We start from the raw sequence: 20,247 nt of genomic DNA, 5'->3' as shown, positions 1-20,247 counted from the left end.
GGGCCCGGCACGGCCACCCGCGTCGTGTCGGTCCTGAGGAACCCACCGGCCGACGGCAGGTACGAGGTGATCAAGCGTCTCCTCCTCGCCACGTTCGGCCTCACGGTGGACGCACAGGCCGACCGCCTCCTGGACCTCCCCGAGCTCGGCGACACGCGACCGTTGGTCCGCATGGACCATATGCTGTCGCTGATGGGCGACGAAACCCCGAACGCTCTATTCCGGGCGTTATTTCGACGCCAGCTGCCGGCACGAGTCCGCCTCGCGTTGGCCGGTTCCGTGACGACGGAACCCCGAGCTCTCGCTCCAGAGGCCGACAAGTTCTTTGCGGCTTTGGACACGCAGGCGAGTTTTGGCGCGGCCGTCGCGCATCCCGAGGCTGACCCTGATGCTGATGCAGCACACCTCGTGGATCCCGAGGCTGATGCATGCCGCATGGCCGCCGCCACACCACGCCACGCCCACCACCACCGCGAAAACCGCGGCCTCCACCTTCGCCGCAAACCTGGTGCCATTTCCACGCCAGGTTTGGCCACAAGGCAAGGAATTGTTGCCCGCCGTGCTCCTTCGGCAAGTCAGGAAACTACAAAGCCGGTGCTCGGTAGCGGCCCTGAGCGTCGGCCATTCCGGCAGCCTTCTTTTTATAACGGACACCTTGTCCGGGCGCCGTTTCCTATGCGACACGGGGGCACAGGTGAGCTTTATCCCTGCCTCTAGGTCCGACAAGCACACCGCGGGCTGGGGCACCTCGTTGCTTGCCGCGAACGGAACACCCATACGCACATTCGGGAAGCGCTGCCTCTCCCTGCGGTTCGGAAGGCAACACTTCGTGTGGACATTCGTAATCGCAAGTGTCCCCATGGCACTGCTCGGTGCGGACTTCCTCTGTGCACACGGGTTGTTGGAAGATGTGAAGAACAGACGTCTCGTCCAGGCTGAAACGTTCAGCTCACTTGCTTGCGTGCTGAGCAGCTCGTTGAGCGGTTCATTGAGCGGCTCACCGAGCGGCTCGCCAAGCGGCTTGCTGAGCGGTACGGTCCCGGCGAGGTTAGTTTGTACGCTTCCAGCAGCGGACGACTTCACCCGCCTCCTCGCCAGCTTCCTGGCCCTTACGCGGCCCACCTTCTCGGCGGGGGCTGTCAAGCATGGGGTGGAACACCACATCCCCACCGCCGGGCCACCGGTCTACGCCCGGGCATGCTGCCTCGAGCCGACGAAGCTCGCGGTAGCTAAAGCGAAGTTCACTACGCTGGAGCGGCTCGGCATCGTGCGGCGCTCCGAGAATGCTTGGGTGTCGCCGCTCCACATCGTGCCCAAGCCCGGCGGGGGATGGCGACCGTGCGGGGACTACCGGCGCCTCAACGACGCCACCACCCCCGACCGCTACCCCGTCCCCCACATCCAGGACTTCTCCACCCGGTTGGCGGGCATGTCCTTCTTTTCGAAGGTGGACCTCATACGCGACTACCATCAGGTCCCCGTCAGGCCGGAGGACATCCTGAAGACGGCGGTCATCACGCCATTCGGTCTTTCCAAATTTCTTTGGATGCCCTTCGGTTTGAAAAATGTGGCTCAGGCGTTCCAGCGACTAATGGACAGCATCTTGCGCGACTTGGATTTCGTCTATGTGTACCTGGACGACATCCTCGTCGCCAGCGCGTCCCGCGAAGAGCACCTACACCCCCTCCACACGCTTTTCGAACGTCTGTGCCAGCATGGCCTCATCGTGAACCCCGCCAAGTGCTGGTTCGGCGTCACCGACATCGACTTTTTGGGGCACCGCGTCACCAGGCATGGGGCCGTCCCCCTACCGGCCAAGGTGGAGGCGGTGAAGGGGTTTCCGCGCCCCTGCATGATCCAGGGGCTCCAGGAGTTCCTGGGCATGGTAAACTTTTCCCATCGGTTCCTGCCCCGCATCGCCCAGCTCTTGCGCCCCCTGCACCAGGCCCTCCGGGGGAAGCCGGGCAAAGGTGACGTTACCTGGACCGAGCAGATGGACGCGGCGTTCACGGGCGCGAAGCTCGACTTGGCTAACGCCACCATGCTCGCGCACCCGGCGCCAGATGCACCGATCGCCCTCACCACCGACGCCTCAGACTACGCAGTGGGCGCGGTGCACGAGCAATGGGTGCGTGGTGCTTGGCAACCGCTGGCGTTCTTCAGCCGGCAGCTTCGCCCGCCCGAACGCCGCTATAGTACCTTCGACCGCGAGTTGCTCGGGCTTCACCTGGCGGTCAGGCACTTCCGCCATCTGCTCGAGGGCCATGCATTCACGGCCTTCGTCGACCACAAGCCACTGGTCTTCGCGATGGGCAAGGTCGCCGAGCCGTGGTCTGCCCGGCAGCAGCATCACCTCTCGGCCATGTCCGAATATACAACGGACATCCGGCACGTCGTGGGGAAGGACAACCCGGTGGCGGATTGCCTTTCCCGGTCTGTCGCCCACGCAGTCCACCTTGGCATCGACTATGCCTGGATGGCGGCGGACCAGGCCACCGACCCCAGCGTCCAGGCCTTGCGGACCGCTGTCACGGGCCTCCGCATCACCGAGGTGCCGTTCGACGGCGCGGCCCTCTTGTGCGACGTCTCCCTCGGGCGGCCTCGCCCCATCGTGCCTGCGGGCTGGCAGCGCCAGGTTTTTGATGCCATCCACGGCCTGTCCCACCTGGGCATGAAGGCCTCCCAGAGGTTGGTCGCCAACAAATTTGTGTGGCAGGGCCTCCGGAAGGCCGTCCGCGGCTGGACCAGGACGTGCCTCGCTTGCCAGCGCGTGAAGGTGCACAGGCACACCCAGGCCCCATTGGCCCCGTTCACGGTGCCGGACGAAGGTTCGACCACGTACACGTGGACCTGGTGGGACCTCTGCCCCCCTCGTGGGGTTTCACCCATGTCCTGACAATGGTGGACCGCACCACCCGGTGGCCGGAGGCCATGCCTTTGGCGGCGACGACGGCGGCGGACGTCGCGCAGGCGTTCATCACCACCTGGGTCACCCGGTTCGGCGCCCCCTCAGACATCTCGTCCGAACGCGGCCCCCAGTTCACCTTGGAGCTCTGGGGGGCGGTCGCGCGGGGGCTCGGGGTCCAGCTGCACCGGACCACGGCCTACCACCCCCAGGCCAACGGCCTGTGCGAGTGGTTCTACCGCTCGTTGAAGGCCGCGCTCCGGGCCACCCTCCTCGACGGCGGCTGGGTCGACAGGCTCCCCTGGGTCCTGCTGGGCCTCCGGACGGCGCCCAAGGACGACCTGCGCGCATCCGCGGCGGAGTTGGTCTTCGGACAACCGCTGCGGGTGCCGGGCGAGTTCCTCCCCGACCCCACGGCACCATGGTCGCACGGCACCAACCCCACGGCGCAGGAGCGCTCCGCGCTGCAGGAGACATACCGGAGGTTCGCCCCGGTGCCGACGGCGCACCACGGGCACCCGCCTACGCACGTCGCCCCGGAGCTTTGCACCGCGGAGTACGTCTTCGTCCGGCACGACGCCCACCGGACACCACTGCGGCCCCCGTACGACGGGCCTTTCCGCGTGCTGGAGACCGGGGTGAAACATTTCACCTTAGACATCGGCGGTACTCCCGACCGCGTCTCGGTGGATCGCCTCAAGCCGGCCCACCTCGACGTGGACCACCCACCGCCGGTGGCTCGGCCCCCACGTCGGGCCGCCCCCCTGCGGGCGGACCCCCGGCACCGCCCAGGCCCGCCGGCACGCCGCCCCCCGGTCCTGCACCCATCCCGGGTGCAGCCGGAGGCATCCCAGCTGGCATCCCTGCACCCCGGACGCCGCCGGTCGCCAGAGGGCGCTTCGGCCGGGTCATCCGTTTGCCCCGAAAACTGGCCCTCCAGGTGCGCGGGAATTCTGGGGGGGCGCGTGTGGCGGACAGGAAAGCTCACTGGCGTAAGGGCATCATTCCGCGCACCAAGTGGGCGGCGGCCACGCCCGAGGGGTAGGCGTGGCCGCGGGATATACACCGGGTGCGCAGCCCGGAGCGCTCCAGTGCGATAGTGGAGCTCTTTAAATAAAGTCTTTAAACCTACCGCGTTGTCCGCTTCCTCCTTGTTATACAAGTAAGCGCGCGTAGCACCGCGCTTTAGCATTGTTGATTTCAATACCCTAACCCTAACCCCTATAAAAATAATAATAAACTCACTCCCACAATATCCCTAACTTATTGTGAGTAGTGTACTCTCATGCATGGTGAATAGGAGTGGTAAAATGGCCGATGTATGGCTTCAGTTCTTTATCTGACGCCAATTGATCAATGAGGCATCAACTACTTTCTCATATGGTGGACATCGGTGATTCCGAGGGAGAAGAAGAATGAACTGCTTTAACAGGAAGAAGTCAGTAACGTCGTAAAGCTTCCGGGTGATTTTGAAAACTTTAAACTCTAGTTGTGACGGAGTTCTTCGTGATCCGGTCGGCTCTTCTGAGGAAATGGAATTTTTTTTTTGTATAGTACAAGATCGAGGCTTGTGGAAGAGATGACATTGATCACAAAAAGTCAAACTGACACATAAAACATGATAAAGGGAGCGGGAGACAAAGTTTTTGTTCGGAGTTTTTCATTTTATTTTATTATAACATGTAAGTTTTTACTCGGAGTTTCACACGAAGAGATTTGCAAAACGATCATTTGAAGGGATTCTTCACATCCGGTAATGAAAAAAACCAATCACATCCGGTAAAGAACACATCACATCCGGTAATGGCGGCTCGTGAATTTTTTTTGCAGTCCGTTTTTCGTCGTGCAGTCTTCGTTATAAAAACACGATAATAACGGCTTTTTTTCGTAAGTATGGCATTATAATGGAAGTTTAAAAGTTTTAATTGTTATTCATAGGTATGTTATTAAAATGATGCATCTATAACGTGGATGAATGAGGATTTTATTTGCTTGTTTATCCACTCGATCGGTGACTGATCGAGGCCTGTGCAGCAGGGACGGTTATCCGTAATCGATATCTGTCAATATTATCTTTCCGAATACTAGGGCATGCCCGTACTATATATATATCTAAAATTATATCCCCCCCCTCTATTTACATGAAATGGTTTGGTCCATTCGCAACGCCAAAGCGAACGGCGAACGGCTTGCGAGTACAGTGACAATCCCCCCCCTCTATTTACATGAATGGTTTGGTCCATTCGCAACGACCACAGAACACCCCCCTCTATTTACATGCAATGGTTTGGTCCAAAGCGAACGGCTTCCGGAGTTTGGTAAAGAAATCGCCATCGCGTGCACAAACGCGCAGGAAAGCGAATGAATCGCAAATTCGTTTTTATTAGTTTTAAAACATAGTTTAACGCCAACATAGTTTGCAAACGTGAAATAAATGAATACGCTCTCAAATGTGCCATCCGAGGCAGAGTGTGTCCGCCACGTTCGGCACACGCGATAGTTCGCTGCTCTCTGATTGGTTGAATCGTTTTTTGGACATAGCTCGGTAAGTAATTGTCCGATTAATATGAAACCTTGAAAAGGCACATCCTCGGGTCCCCAGCAATATACCTGGCAAGTTAAAAGTATATCGGACCCGTGGTTGTCGAGAAACAGCGGTCACAGACAAACAGACGTACAGACGTACAAACGTACAAACGTACAAACGTACAGACAGAGATTACTGGAATTATAGATAGATAAAAAAGGGTCCGGAAACATGAAATTGAAGTTCTTGTTGAAGTTTTATCAGCAAAACTCCTTCATTTCATATGAACTCGGGGTCCATTGTTCCAAATTTTCATGGTTATGGTTTGCAAGCTCTTACATCATCAAATACGAGTTAAACAAGATTTAATTAACATCGATTGGCTTTCTACCTTCAGACTCAGTACTTTATCAATGAACTAAGTTCTGCATCGGAGATGCTTTTCTTTGAGTTCACAAAGTTAACTTATTCATTGAAGTAATTGATATCGCTAATTGACAATATGTTAATTGCATGATTTATGAAGTATAAATTGAGCCATCAAAATGTATATCCCATGGGTTTTGTTCACTGAAAGTTTTATTTCCATATTTCAGGTATTAAGGAAGTTATGACGCTTTGCAACACTAAACACCTGAATTTGGGCCACTCGTCTTCACATTTAACTCCTTGTTACACAAAGACCCAAAAATGGGCTGTTTTCACATTTTAAAATAGTGATAATTTCCGAAATATTAGCCCTAGAACAAGGATTTATATGTGATTTTTTTTTTTTTTTGGAACTCAGAGATGGGAAAGTGACAAGAACGAGGTGATTCGGTTTATGTTCAGATTCGAATCCAGATCCACCTTATCAGTGGATACAAAACGTAACCTGCTTATCCTGGCGGAGGTTTGTGTGCTACCGAGAGTTCGACTTCATCACTTGTGAAACTAATCCTGGTGTTGGCTTCATGGTTAATGTGGCTCACTTAAGATCTTAGGGTCACTTCGTTAAAATAATACCAGGTGCGTTGACTCAGCCTGTCATCCTTTTGAAGTCGGCAAAATGAGTACCAGCCTCGTGGAAACAGGGGGTATTATAACCTGTCGGATCAGGTCGTTGAAAGGATCAGAACATGCATGATATTATAACATTTTAGATCAGGTCATTGAGGGAAATTAACATGTGTCCCACAAGGCTAACCCCCGCTCCAGCAGGGAAAATGGCCTTAAAATGCCTGTTGTTGTTGTTGTTGTTGTTGTTGTTGTAGATCATGTCATTGAAAGGATTAGAACACACATTATATTATAACATGTTAGATCAGGTCATTGAAAGGATCAGATCATGCATGATATAACATGTTAGATCAGGTCATTGCAAGGATCAGACAGTGCATGATATAAAAACATGTTAGATTGTCTCATTGAAAGAATCAGAACGTGCAAGATATTATAACATGTTAGATTAGGTCATTGAGAGGATGAAAACATGTATGATTAACATTTTAGATCAGGTCTCTGCTTGGAAATCAGCCAACATCACTGCTTTGCACAAAAAGGTGCAAAAACAGATCCTAGCAACTACAGACCAATCAGCCTTCTCCCAATTATCAGCAAAGTCATGGAATCCATCATTGCTTCATATATGAAATCTTTCCTCTTCTCCAATGGCTTGATCTCTGATCATCAATTTGGTTTCAGACCTGGTCACTCTACTCTGGACATGCTGTCTCTGCTTTCTCAACAATGGATGGAGGTCCTCAATGCCAAACATGAAATTAGAGCTGTCTCCCTTGACATTTCACGTGCCTTCGATACGGTCTGGCACCCCGCTCTGCTCACCAAACGCTCCTCCTTTGGTATCCATGGAAATCTCCACGCATGGCTGGCGGACGTCCTCTCTGGTCGTCGTCAACGTGTGGCCCTGAATGGGTTTCTCTCATCTCCTCCTCCTGTTCAGACTGGAGTTCCCCAAGGTAGTGTTCTGGGCCCTGTGCTTTTTCTGGTCTTCAGCAATGATCTGACTCTTGAAAATCCTCTCTATCTCTTTGCTGACGACTCTACTCTCTGTCGCTCCATTCCTCATCCCTCAGATCGGCAGTCTGCAGCCTCCTCATTCTCTGCAGACCTGGACAAAATCACAGACTGGGCAAACAAATGGAACATGTCTTTCAATCCTGATAAATCTCACACTCTTACGATGTCTCTCCGAAAAGACCGACTGGAAAACCCTCCCATCCACTTTCTGAATAATCCTCTCCAAGAAGTTCTGTCACTCAAGCTTTTGGGTCTCACTATTTGCCATGATCTTTCCTGGGAAAACCACATTTCAATTCTGGCCTCCAAAGCCAGTCGCCGACTGGGCATCCTCCGTCGTGCGAAGTCCTTCCTTGGCACACCTGAGCTCCTCACCACATACAAGGCTTTCATCCGCAGCTCTATGGAATACTGCTCTCCCCTCTGGTCTGGTGCTCCTGCCTCACACCTAGCTCGTCTTCACGCTGTTGAAACCAAAGCGTTCAGAATCATTGGAATCTCCCGCGATGAAGCTATCTCTGAGGGCCTTTCACTCACTCACCGCAGGCAGGTTGGTGGTCTTTCCGTCTTCTACCGACTCCTCTCTGGCCTTGCCCCCCCCCAGCTCTCTCTGGGCTCTGTCCCCCAAATATTCCTACAGGTCGCACAAGATCTGCCTGCAACCCTCTTATGGTTAAACTGCCAAAATCAAGACTTTCTGCTCACCTTCACTCCTTCATTCCTCGTTTCTCCCGCCTCTGGAACAAACTCCCTCACTCTCTTCAATCCCACTCCACCCTCCAGGTCTTTAAAACAGCTGTTCACCACCATCTCTTATCCTCCCCCATCCAAAACCTTGATCTTTTCTATCCCCGCTAATTTCGGTCCCCTTGTGTTTTATACCTCTCCCCCCCCCCCCTCCCCCTTCCCACGCCTCTTGCCCCCAAGCCCTCTCCCTCCCACACTTCTCCCTGCTCTCAAATGTTGTGGTTGTGTGCTTCCCCTTCTCTCCCCATCTTGTCTTCTGCTCCCTCTTTTTGTATATTTTGTTTGTCTGGTTGATTTGTTTGTGAAATAAATGTTAGCTCTTTCACGAGCCTCGATTCAGTATACAAAAAAAAAAAAGAAGGTCATTGAAAGGATCAGACGGTGCATGATATTATAACATGTTAGATCAGACCGTGCATGATATTATAACATGTTAGATCGTGTCATTGAAAGGATCAGACAGTGCATGATATTATTACATGGCAGATCAGGTCATTGAAAGAATCAGACCGTGTATGATATTATAACATGTGAGATCAGGTCATTGAAAAACCGTGCATGATATTATAACATGTTAGATCGTGTCATTGAAAGGATCAGACAGAGCATGATATTATAACATGTTAGATCAGGTCATTGAAAGGATCAGACAGTGCATGATATTGTTACAGATACGACTTTGATGGTATGGTGGGCCGAGCGGGATGGCCGCCGTATCCGTACAAGTTACCCGATTGTACTCGAACGTCGACGAAGCCGCGCTATGCTGGCTCAATAGGAAAGAGAAGACACCCGGCTGGGTTATAATGACACAATACGACACCAGGGGTTCAGTTCTCAAGACCTCCGGAGGAGGTTATATTAAGGCGGAAGGTTAGATTACAGGGACAAGAGGGAAACATAGGAAGGTGGGCACTTAGACACAACCTTATATTATTCCCGACAGACCACAGAGAAACAGGACAAAAACTGACTCACACGGGGATTGATGACAAGGAAAGCGGGTATTTGATGGCCAGCACAAGGTGCACCTTGTGCTCAGGGACAGGATGGCGCGGCCCAACAGATGCAGGAGGTCTCTCAGCGCTCGAGGTGGCGTCTTGTCGTCTCAAGCTGGGGGCGCATCTGACGTCACGTCCGGCGCGGGGCCGCGTATATCCGGCGGGGAGTGACACGCCCTCGGCTCGTTAGCGCCGCCCCAGATGGCATCGGCCCATGGCTTCTCATTGGGTGCGGGGGTTACCGGCTCCGCCCTTGACGAGGGGCCGACAGGGAGCCCCTTCGTGGTAACCCCGTGGAGCGCGTGGTCAATGGCGGCTAACCGAGCCGGAAGGAGGACGCCCACTCCCCATGCCGTCACCGCGCCGCCCCCCTCTTTTGTTGTTGTTGTTGTAGTTGGCGCTTCTTCATGGGGAAGAGATGCGGAGAGGTATGGGGAGGTCCTAAACTTCCTAACAGGTGCCATATAATCACATTCTGGTGCAACGAAGAGTCATAATTAATGGAAACAAGTCCTTAACTGACATAGATTAAGAATAACTAGCAAGATGTCCTATAATTGTCTACGTGTGGTGCGGGGGACCTGGGCACGACATTTAATGGGGGGATGAAGGGGAAGATCGGCTCTAATGGGTGTTGTTTACAGACAATGGGACTAGGGAATGGGGTAAAGGAGAGTTGGGGAGTATCGGAGAAAATAGGGGAATATTTACAAGCGGATATGGAGGCCAAATTCCATATTCGCAACATTGCACCCTTCTCTACCCTCGGGGCGTCCCGACCCGATAAATTTTTACCTACTTTAGTGTGGCACGCAATGTAGTTCCCTCTACTATTAACTCTACCCTGAGTGCGACAGTTTTACAGATATTCACAAATGAGTAAATATGTCCCCCTGCGACGTTGCACCCTTCTCCTCACAGAAACACACCCACAGGATAACCGAATCCGGAAAGAATTCGCAAACTACACATACAGCCGGTAGGGAGCATTATTTACAAGATTACGCTGATATCTACACTACGATCCAGGACCTGTCTTTGGAGGAACACATGCAGATGTTATGCATAGAGAGAGCGCGCTTGCCAACATCGATACACCAACCCACGAGTGCTCTGTGGCCGACGGCCTTTAATAACGTGCAGAGCACCCTTCCCGAGCATCAACAGCACCACCCCACCACCAATCGGTGCAGTCACCATTGTTCAATGATTAAAAATAAATGAGACAACCCCTAACCCTGCAGGTGTCTCTTGCTCTTCGTGTGGCCTTCAGTGGTGTTAATTAACAGTGGTTCACCTTTATGGCATAGGTGCCACGTTGACCCATAGGTCCTTCCACGGGTGGTGCTTGGCCGCAAAAGAGCTGCGGTCCATTGTGGGTGGCCACAAACATTGCGGTCCATATGGTGTATCGATCCAGGCAGCCAACAGCGAAAGTGCAGGCCCACAACTGCGTAGCCAGCACCTCTCTCTCCTCTCTCTCTACCCCAAAGCCAGATCCTCGGAGGTGGGAGACAAAAGAAGAAACAAGTGAGTAAGGTGGTAAGGGCGCAAAAGTGCACGCAATATAAGGTAATGCACACTGGGGGCACATGGGAACCAGGTGAGACAGGTACGTTCCTATCGTACGCCCCCCCCCCCCACCAGGTAACCTACATGGCCCCTCCCTTACCCCTTACTGTATCCACAAAACACAACACTACCCATAAACATCTACTTTACAAATCAACAAACATCCCTACTGTCTTCCCCGTTCCTCCCATATACCAAATTCGTCTTCTCTCCCTCCTAACCAATCAAATTTGCCATTTTCAACTCTCATCAAAATTTGCCATCTCCAACTCAACATCAAAATTTGCCATCACCAATTCATCATCAGTCCCTCCTAGGGAGGGAGAGATGGAATCACCCCAATGTCTCATCCACGTCGTGATGCGTCTCACAAATCCACACAGCGATTCATCTCCTGCAACAAAACAAAGAAAACACAGGTGTGGAGTCATCATCATCACCACAGGTAAGTGGCTGCGTATGGTGCGACAGGTTCATCAATCCTAACTATCTCCTAAATGACTTTAACAACTTTACACTACCCGGGGCCTTTCTCCGGCCAAACCATTGGCCCTCTTACACTATGGGTTCTAAAAACCAATTCCCATTGGCCAAACTGTGGTGCTCTTCAATTTGGGGTCTCACTCCCCCGATTCATCTCCCGGTGCCCTCGCACAATTTCTGGGCTGCGGCGTGTACCTCTCCCAGTGGGTCTACCCACCTGCACACCTCCACCACTGCAGTTGCCTCCGAGCTTACCTGCTCCTTACCCTAACCTAACTAACTGGGGCAGGCCCTCTGGCACTCTCCCCACTCGGTGCCCTCTCTGGCACTGGGCTACCCGGGTCCGTCCTCCGGATCCTCGGGCCCCATCCACAACTCTACCGGCTCCCAGAGCCCACCTGCGGCCTCACCTGGCCGACATCCTCACAGTGGTGGAGTGCCCAACCAACTACACACACTAACAGGCTACACGCCCAGCCATTTCCACAACACTAATGCACCCATTCACAACACCATTCTGCAACCGCACCACAAATGCCAATATCCATCCACAATTTACCTGCACCCTCTACCTAACACTTACACTACCCGCCCCGGGTGCTCGTGAAAGGGGTCCACTCTTCCCCCATCCACACCTTCGCACCATGCACACCACTCCGTACCACTCACTCCAACTCTCTCCACACACCTGTACCTGCACACCTGTGCTCTCACACCTGGTGCCACCTGCACCCTTCTCTCCCCAAGCGCATTCGCGCTGATCCACACACTCACTACTCATACACTGCTCCACACACCTGTCCCGTTGCACACCTGTGCAATCACACCTGTTCAATTCTCACACACACACGGCATCATCTCAGCTAACTACTCCCTTCTGAACTTTGCGCTTCCCAGTCGTCCCGTTAAACTATTGCGCTCCCACGTCATTATCATCCATACTAATCTACCTGCGTCCCCACTACAGGTATCAGTCACTAACTAAACTTAACGTTACCTAATGTCATCTTCGCTAGATCCCTACACACCATATCCTAACCCACCCGGGCTAGTTTTCACTGCCATACACCCCATAAGCTATAGCGCATTTGCCCCCCACATGGGAAGGATGGTGGATTTGCCATCCCACCACATCGGGGGTCTCTCACTACCAATTTTGCACATCAAATTGCAACAAATTAAAAATTTGCCAATCACTGCCCATCATCTGCCAATCACTACTGCCAATCCTTTGCCAATCATCAAATTTTGTTTTTCTCTAATTTTGGGTCCAAAACACTAACCTCATCACCCAGTCTACTCACTAATACCTCTCGGTGCGCCAATCCCTGTCCAAAGCCCGGCTTCGTAAAGCCAAGCAATGGATGCTGGTTGTTTTGTGCCAGCGGCTGGATGCGTCCGGCACTCGGTGCAGGGACGGGGGCTTACCCGGGCCGAGATCCCACGCATCACCTCGGCGTGGAGCCATCCAATGTCCCGATCTCGACCTGCCGGCACGTCTCACCAAAAAGTGGTCGCCATGACGACCCTTTCTATCGGGCCGCCCGCTCCGCCTAGTGGAGCACGGACGCGGCCGTTCAAAGCGAGGCCCGGCACGCACCGAGGGCCCGACTCGGCTATAAGTCGTTCTAAACTCTACCCCGTCTAACGTCGATGCTTCACCTGCATGCTTACATCCCGCGGCCCGTTCCTTGCTCACACATCCAGCCGTGCCCATGCTCCTCGTACCTTTCCTTACACACCCAGGTACCCTCATTCCACTCACAGCCTTGGTCACACACCTGACCACCGAACACTTTGGCACACATTCGTTGGTCGCACACCTCACCAAAACACCTCTTCGCGCCCCCTCCTCGGTCACCTCCTCTGTGACAATCACAGGTGTGCCCTCATTCGCACACCCAACCACGTGCCTCACCACCAACTCCAGCGTGCATTCCCACTCACGCTCTACCATTCCAGGTGTGCATCCTTCCATCCCAGGTGTACATCCTCGCTCCCCTGTCACAACTAACTCACGCTCCATGTCACTCTCACTACTCTCACCTCCATTCTTGGCAACGCACTCACCCTTACTCTTGACAGCACACTCTTTCCCCATGCACCTGTCCGTCACACACCTTTCTCGCGCACACTCTCCCGTTACACCCTCTGTAACACTCACCACAGGTGGACACTCTTCCTTACTTCTGACAGCGCGCTCTTTCCTCATGCACCTGTCCGTCACACACCTTTCTCGCGCACACTCTCCCGTTACACCCTCTGTAACACTCACCACAGGTGGACACTCTTCCTTACTTCTGACAGCGCGCTCTTTCCTCATGCACCTGTCCGTCACACACCTTTCTCGCGCACACTCCTGCGCACACTCTCCCGTCACACCCTCTGCAACACTCACCACACCGCGCTTCCACGTGCTCCCTCGCACACACGCTACGACCGACTCACTCTCGCCAGCACACTCACTCCTTGGCACGCACTTTTTCCTCACACACCCCAGAGTCGGACTTTCTCGCACACCTCCTCTTTCGCACACCAGACCTGTCGCACACTTCACCAACGGCCTTTCACGAACACCCGGGTCCATCTCGACCCCCAAGCTCCTTAAATCCCCTGGCGCATCATACGCACGACCATATTGGTCACCACTTACACCGGGTCCTCTTCCTCTTCGCTTCTCCTCCATCACCTGCGAATCCCTCATCCGGTTAATGAGCACATCACGATCCAAACACAGACTTTGGACCAATTCTTTTATCTCCTCTTTTATCTCTTTCTTATCCTCTCTCCGTCGCTTTTTAATTTCGCTCACCCCTTCTTCCACTTCTTCTAATTTTTGCTTCATCTCCTTCATCTCTTCGTGCGCCCCTTTAAGTTCTTCCTCTAACTCCACTTTATTTTTTTCTATGTGCTCCCGCACCTCCCGCTCTTTAACCTCCATTACCTCTACCACCTTGTCCATTTTCCTCGTCAGGTCCTCATGTACCGTCTGACACTCTTTTTTAATTACCCCTACGTCCTTTTTCATCTCCTTCTGTGTCGATTTTAAACCCTCTATTACCGCTGTGTTCTTCTTTACCTGGTCCCCCAACTCCTTTTGTCCCACTGTCAGTTGTTCTACTCCCAGCGTCAACTCCTCTATACCACCTTGCAATTTTACAGTCCCCTTTCTCACCTCTTTCTCCATGCGCTCCTTACAGTGCCTCACCTCCTCGCGCACTCCTCCGACCTCCTCACTCACTCCTCTTCTGATCTCCTCTCCCATCACTTGCATCTCCTGCCCAGATGCCACCCTCATCTGCTCCATTTCCTCCCTGTGAGCATCCAGTTTGGTTTCTACCCCCATTCTGACCCCCTCTATCTGCTGCTCCATTTGTTTAACTTCCCTTTCCGCTTGGTCCCTCATGTCCCTCAATTTGCCTTCCATACTGTTTTCTAACCCCTCTAACCCATTTTTCACTCCCTCTATTTGATTCTCTTGAGCGGCCATTCTGTTTTCTACCCCCGTTAACCCATTCTTTACTTCTTTTATCCCGTTGTCTAACCCCTCAAATTTCTTGTCTAACTCCTTAAAATTATTGTCTAACCCCTTAAAATTATTGTCTAACCCCTCAACGGTACCCCTCGCTTCGTCCCTCATTACCCCCATTTGGCCCTCTAATCGCTCACCCTGAGCATCCATCCGGTTCCCCATTTGTCCCATACTGCTTTTCAAACCTCTAATTTGGTCTCCCAATTGCTCACCCATTTGTTCCATAAGGGCCCTCATTTGCAACATAAAAAGGTTCGGATCCACCAGGGGCGCTGCCACGGTCGCGGGCGTGGACGCCGTGGCCACCTCGTGCGTGACAACGCTATTTTGCGACCCTGCCGCCCTCACTGCTTCACTCTCCTCCTGTCCCTCATTTTGGTCCTGGATCGACCCTACCTCACTCTCCTTTACCGGACCCCAGCCGTCTTGATCCGCCATAGCGCGACTTGCAAAATTCGAGTTTCGTAAAACAAAACAAATTTCGGCCGCTCCAAATTTTGACCAAATTTTTTTTTTTCCTCTATTCGTTTTTTTTTTTTTCCAAAATTTGGTCGGGCCTCGAATCTCACTCCCGACACCAATTGTTACAGATACGACTTTGATGGTATGGTGGGCCGAGCGGGATGGCCGCCGTATCCGTACAAGTTACCCGATTGTACTCGAACGTCGACGAAGCCGCGCTATGCTGGCTCAATAGGAAAGAGAAGACACCCGGCTGGGTTATAATGACACAATACGACACCAGGGGTTCAGTTCTCAAGACCTCCGGAGGAGGTTATATTAAGGCGGAAGGTTAGATTACAGGGACAAGAGGGAAACATAGGAAGGTGGGCACTTAGACACAACCTTATATTATTCCCGACAGACCACAGAGAAACAGGACAAAAACTGACTCACACGGGGATTGATGACAAGGAAAGCGGGTATTTGATGGCCAGCACAAGGTGCACCTTGTGCTCAGGGACAGGATGGCGCGGCCCAACAGATGCAGGAGGTCTCTCAGCGCTCGAGGTGGCGTCTTGTCGTCTCAAGCTGGGGGCGCATCTGACGTCACGTCCGGCGCGGGGCCGCGTATATCCGGCGGGGAGTGACACGCCCTCGGCTCGTTAGCGCCGCCCCAGATGGCATCGGCCCATGGCTTCTCATTGGGTGCGGGGGTTACCGGCTCCGCCCTTGACGAGGGGCCGACAGGGAGCCCCTTCGTGGTAACCCCGTGGAGCGCGTGGTCAATGGCGGCTAACCGAGCCGGAAGGAGGACGCCCACTCCCCATGCCGTCACCGCGCCGCCCCCCTCTTTTGTTGTTGTTGTTGTAGTTGGCGCTTCTTCATGGGGAAGAGATGCGGAGAGGTATGGGGAGGTCCTAAACTTCCTAACAGGTGCCATATAATCACATTCTGGTGCAACGAAGAGTCATAATTAATGGAAACAAGTCCTTAACTGACATAGATTAAGAATAACTAGCAAGATGTCCTATAATTGTCTACGTGTGGTGCGGGGGACCTGGGCACGACATTTAATGGGGGGATGAAGGGGAAGATCGGCTCTAATGGGTGTTGTTTACAGACAATGGGACTAGGGAATGGGGTAAAGGAGAGTTGGGGAGTATCGGAGAAAATAGGGGAATATTTACAAGCGGATATGGAGGCCAAATTCCATATTCGCAACAATATTATTACATGGTAGATCAGGTCATTGAAAGGATCAGAACATGCATTATATTATAACATGTTGGATCAGGTCATTGAAAAACCGTGCATGATATAATAACATGTTAGATCAAGTCATTAAAAGGATCAGACAGAGCATGATATTATAAGACAGTGCATGACATAATAATATGTTAGATTGTGTCATTGAAAGGATCAGACCATGCATGATGCATGATATTATAACATGTTAGATCAGGTCATTGAAAGGATCATAACGTGCATGATATCGTTGGGGATACTGGAATTGTGTGGGTAATCTGATGTAAATTTTCCCCTTTTGTATGCTGTAAATATTCCCTGTAAAAACCACCCTCCAATTGTAGTATCAAGGTCAAAGGTCGCCCTTAGTTAATCCATCGCACACACGTAGCCAATCTTAAGTTCCCTCAGTAGTTATATCCTCAGTAAATGTCAGCATAAGGCTTCGTTTCCACTAGTTCATTGCGTTGCATCAATTAAATAAGATAGATCCCCCTTTTGTCAGCTATTGCCAACTGCATTCGCCACTACGGTTTTGGCTGATGGGCAGCGCCTTTGACTCCATTAGCCACGAGGTGAGCTCGGAGAGGAAAGGCGTGTCTCCACCTCGTCATAGAGGGGAGGAGTGAGCCAGCCCTTGCCGACCAACCAAGGATAAGGGGTTTGGCGTGGAGAGAACCGTAGAGGAGGTTCGCAAAGGTTTGAGGGTGTGGCATATATAACCCGTCACGGGACGCCCCCCAAAAAACGAGAGAGACAGGAGAGATGAGAGGAGGTGAGACACGGAGCAGATGAGATACGAGAGCTGAGCTTTGCGTCCACGCAGCTTTGACTCCACCACGCAGCTTGGCTCCACCACGCAGCTTGGCTCCACCACGCAGCTTGGCTCCACCACACAGCTTTGACTCCACCACGCAGCTTTGACTCCACCACGCAGCTTTGACTCCACCATGCAGCTTTGACTCCACCACACAGCTTTGACTCCACCATGCAGCGTTGACTCCACCATGCAGCTTGGCTCCACCACGCAGCTTGGCTCCACCACGCAGCTTTGCCACCGCCGCAGTTCGAACCGTAACAGCTTGCACGACCGCAGCTTGGGCTTTGACGGCGGTGCCGACGTGGCCGCGAAGGAACGGCGGCTGCCCACTCCCGACCCGACCGTGCTTCGGTCCGAGCTGGACCTTCCTCTCCCTCCAGCCATCCACCTCCTGCCATTCCTGTCATCATCCCCCGTGTAAGTGTGCTCGTAGTCTGTCTTTTGTCTTGTCCTTGGGGTTTATAAGTAAGACTGTTTATAGATAAGCTAATAATTTGCACTGTGTCTCCTGCTCTTTCCATTGCTTTGTAAATCATATTTCATTTCTTTTCTGCTTTAGGTGTGTGTAAATAATAATAAATCTCTGTTATTCCCTACTTTGTCTTCTACTTCTTCATGCTCTTTCGGTCGCTTTAGAGGTTTCCATCATTGCACACCTGTGGCACGATTTGGCCAACGTTATGAATATAAATCAGGTCTAGTCTTGGTAAACGGCTCACGCCGCAGTTCGCTTCGCTCGGCGCAAATCATCCATTACGCTGCGGCCGTGAGCGGGGGAGTATTCCCTTGGGTACCGGGAGGCGCTGGTATTTAGGTCATAGGACGGTTGGGCCTAATACCCTACCCAGCGCCGACCGGGCGTGACGGCATACCCCCGGGACCACGTCGGTCAGTCATTAGCGAGGGGATTAATCCCCCCTTCTTAAAGGGAAAGGCCGACGCTGGGATCCGTAACAATTGGTGTCGGGAGCGAGATTCGGACCTGAAGCGCGAATAGCGCGCTCAAAATTTCGAGCGGCCAAAAGTTAATTTTAAATTCCAAATTTGAAAATCGCGCCTTGGATGATCAAGGCGACAGGATGCCGGTGGGGGAATTAGAAGAGGGGTTAGGGGTAACCCAGGACCCCAGGGAAATGTATATGGAGGAAAGGGAGGAGGAGAACAGGGAAGATGTGGTTGAGGGGGTATCAGGTGCACAAAATGGCGCCCTCGCGCACGAGGTTGTCGAGATACAAAATGGCGGCACGCACGAGGTTTCAGGTGCACAAAATGGCGCCTCGCACGTGGGTGCGGTAGCCGAGCCCGCTCTACCAGCGGGCTTTGACACGCAGGGCCTCATAGCGCAGCTGCAGGCAATCATCCAAATGGGGAATATGGAATTGAGGAATGACATGGGAAACCAAATTGTAGAATTGGGAAACCAACTTGCGGGATTGAGGGCTGATACGGAGCAATTGGGAGCAATGACTAATGAGGGACGAAGCAAGGGGTACCAGTGAGCAATTGAGAAACGGGTTGGGTAGTCTAGAACAAAGGATGGGGGAGCGATTAGAAAATCAAATCGGGGGGCTAGAAGCCAAATTTGAGGGGTTAGACAATAAATTTGAGGGGTTAGACAACGGGATAAAAGGGGTGAAGAATGGGTTAACGGGGCTAGAAGACAAGATGGAAGGCAAATTGAGGGAAATAGGGGAGCAATCCGCCCGGGAAATCAAACAGATGGGGAACCAGATAGAGGAGGTGAAAATCGGGTTAGAAGGTAAATTGGATGCTCAGAGGGATGAATTGGGACAGGTGAGGGTGGCATCTACAAAAGAGATGGAGGAGATGAAGGAGGAGATACGACGAGGTGTAAGCGAGGAGGTCTCGGGGGTACGTGAGGAGGTAAAGTGAGGTGAGAAGCGTATGGAGAAAGAGGTGAGGAATAATACGGCTAGGTTACAGGGGGGCATAGAGGGTCTGACGAAGGGAGTAGAACAGCTGACAGTGGGACAAAAGGAACTAGTGGACCAAGTGGAAAAGAACACTGCAATAATCGGGGGGTTAAAAGCGACACAAAAATACATTAAAAATGAATTAATAGCGACAAAGAAGGAATGTCAGATGGTACATGAGGGGTTGACGAAGAGGTTGGAAGAGGTGACAGAAGTAATGGAGACAAAGGACCGAGAGGTGAGGACGCACATAGAAACGGTTAAAGTGGCGTTGGAGGAAGAGATAGAGGGGGCGCACTGGGAAATGAAGGAGGTAAAGGAGAAATTAGAGGAAGTGGAAGAGGGGGTGAGTGAAATTAAGAAGAGACGGAGGGAAACTAAGAAGGAGATAAAGGAGGAGGTGATGGAATATGTGCAAGGTCGGTGCTCAAATCGTGATGGTGTGCTCACTAACCAAATAAAGAGTTTGCAGGTGTCGGAGGAGGAGCGAAGAAGAGGTGCCGAGGTGAGTGGCGATATACTCGGAAATGTATATGGTGTGAGGGGAGATTCAGTCGGCTTGGGGGGTGGTGTAGACCCGGGTGTTCGTGAGGAACCAATGGTGAGGTGTATGGATAAAGGAGGTGTGCAAGGAGGTCTGGCCATGGGGAGTGAGGGGGGGTGCTGGTGAGCATGGGTGTGCCGGTATGGAGTGGGTAGCGGGTTGCGGAAGGGTGACCCAGGCATCGACACCAAGAGGGGTAGTGTTTGAAGGGACAGGGGATGCGCGGGAGCCCCCCGGGAATAGCGTACTGTGGGAGCCCAAACGGTTTGGTCCCGCGTCGATCCCGCAAGTAGTGACGCGCGGGGTTCGGCCTTCGGGCACCCACAAGGTACCACTCGCGCCGTACGACGGCAAGAGTGATTTGAGGGCGTACCTGGCGCAGTTTGAGTATGTGTGCAGAGGCAATGGTTGGAATCCAGACGAAGGTGGAGTACACCTTGTGGGGGCACTGCTCGGTGCGGAGGCGGAGGTGCT

The 20,247-nt window shown here is 52.7% G+C and overlaps 1 protein-coding gene across 1 annotated transcript in view; it reads left to right on the top strand.

Moving 5' to 3' along the window:
• The first annotated feature begins 4,693 nt into the window (after window positions 1-4,693).
• The window catches only part of LOC137428885 (uncharacterized), an 87,940-nt gene continuing 72,386 nt past the window's right edge, over window positions 4,694-20,247 (top strand). Inside the window, exon 1 of the mRNA XM_068118739.2 lies at window positions 4,694-4,792. The gene's annotated coding sequence lies outside the window, so the exon portion shown is untranslated. The remainder of the gene's footprint in view (window positions 4,793-20,247) is intronic.

The sequence above is a fragment of the Myxine glutinosa genome, chromosome 6, assembly GCF_964187855.1.
Source record: "Myxine glutinosa chromosome 6, kmMyxGlut1.1, whole genome shotgun sequence".
Classification (NCBI taxonomy): domain Eukaryota; kingdom Metazoa; phylum Chordata; class Myxini; order Myxiniformes; family Myxinidae; genus Myxine; species Myxine glutinosa.
Note: the sequence above shows the minus strand (reverse complement) of the source record. Positions and strands in the feature narration are given on the sequence as shown.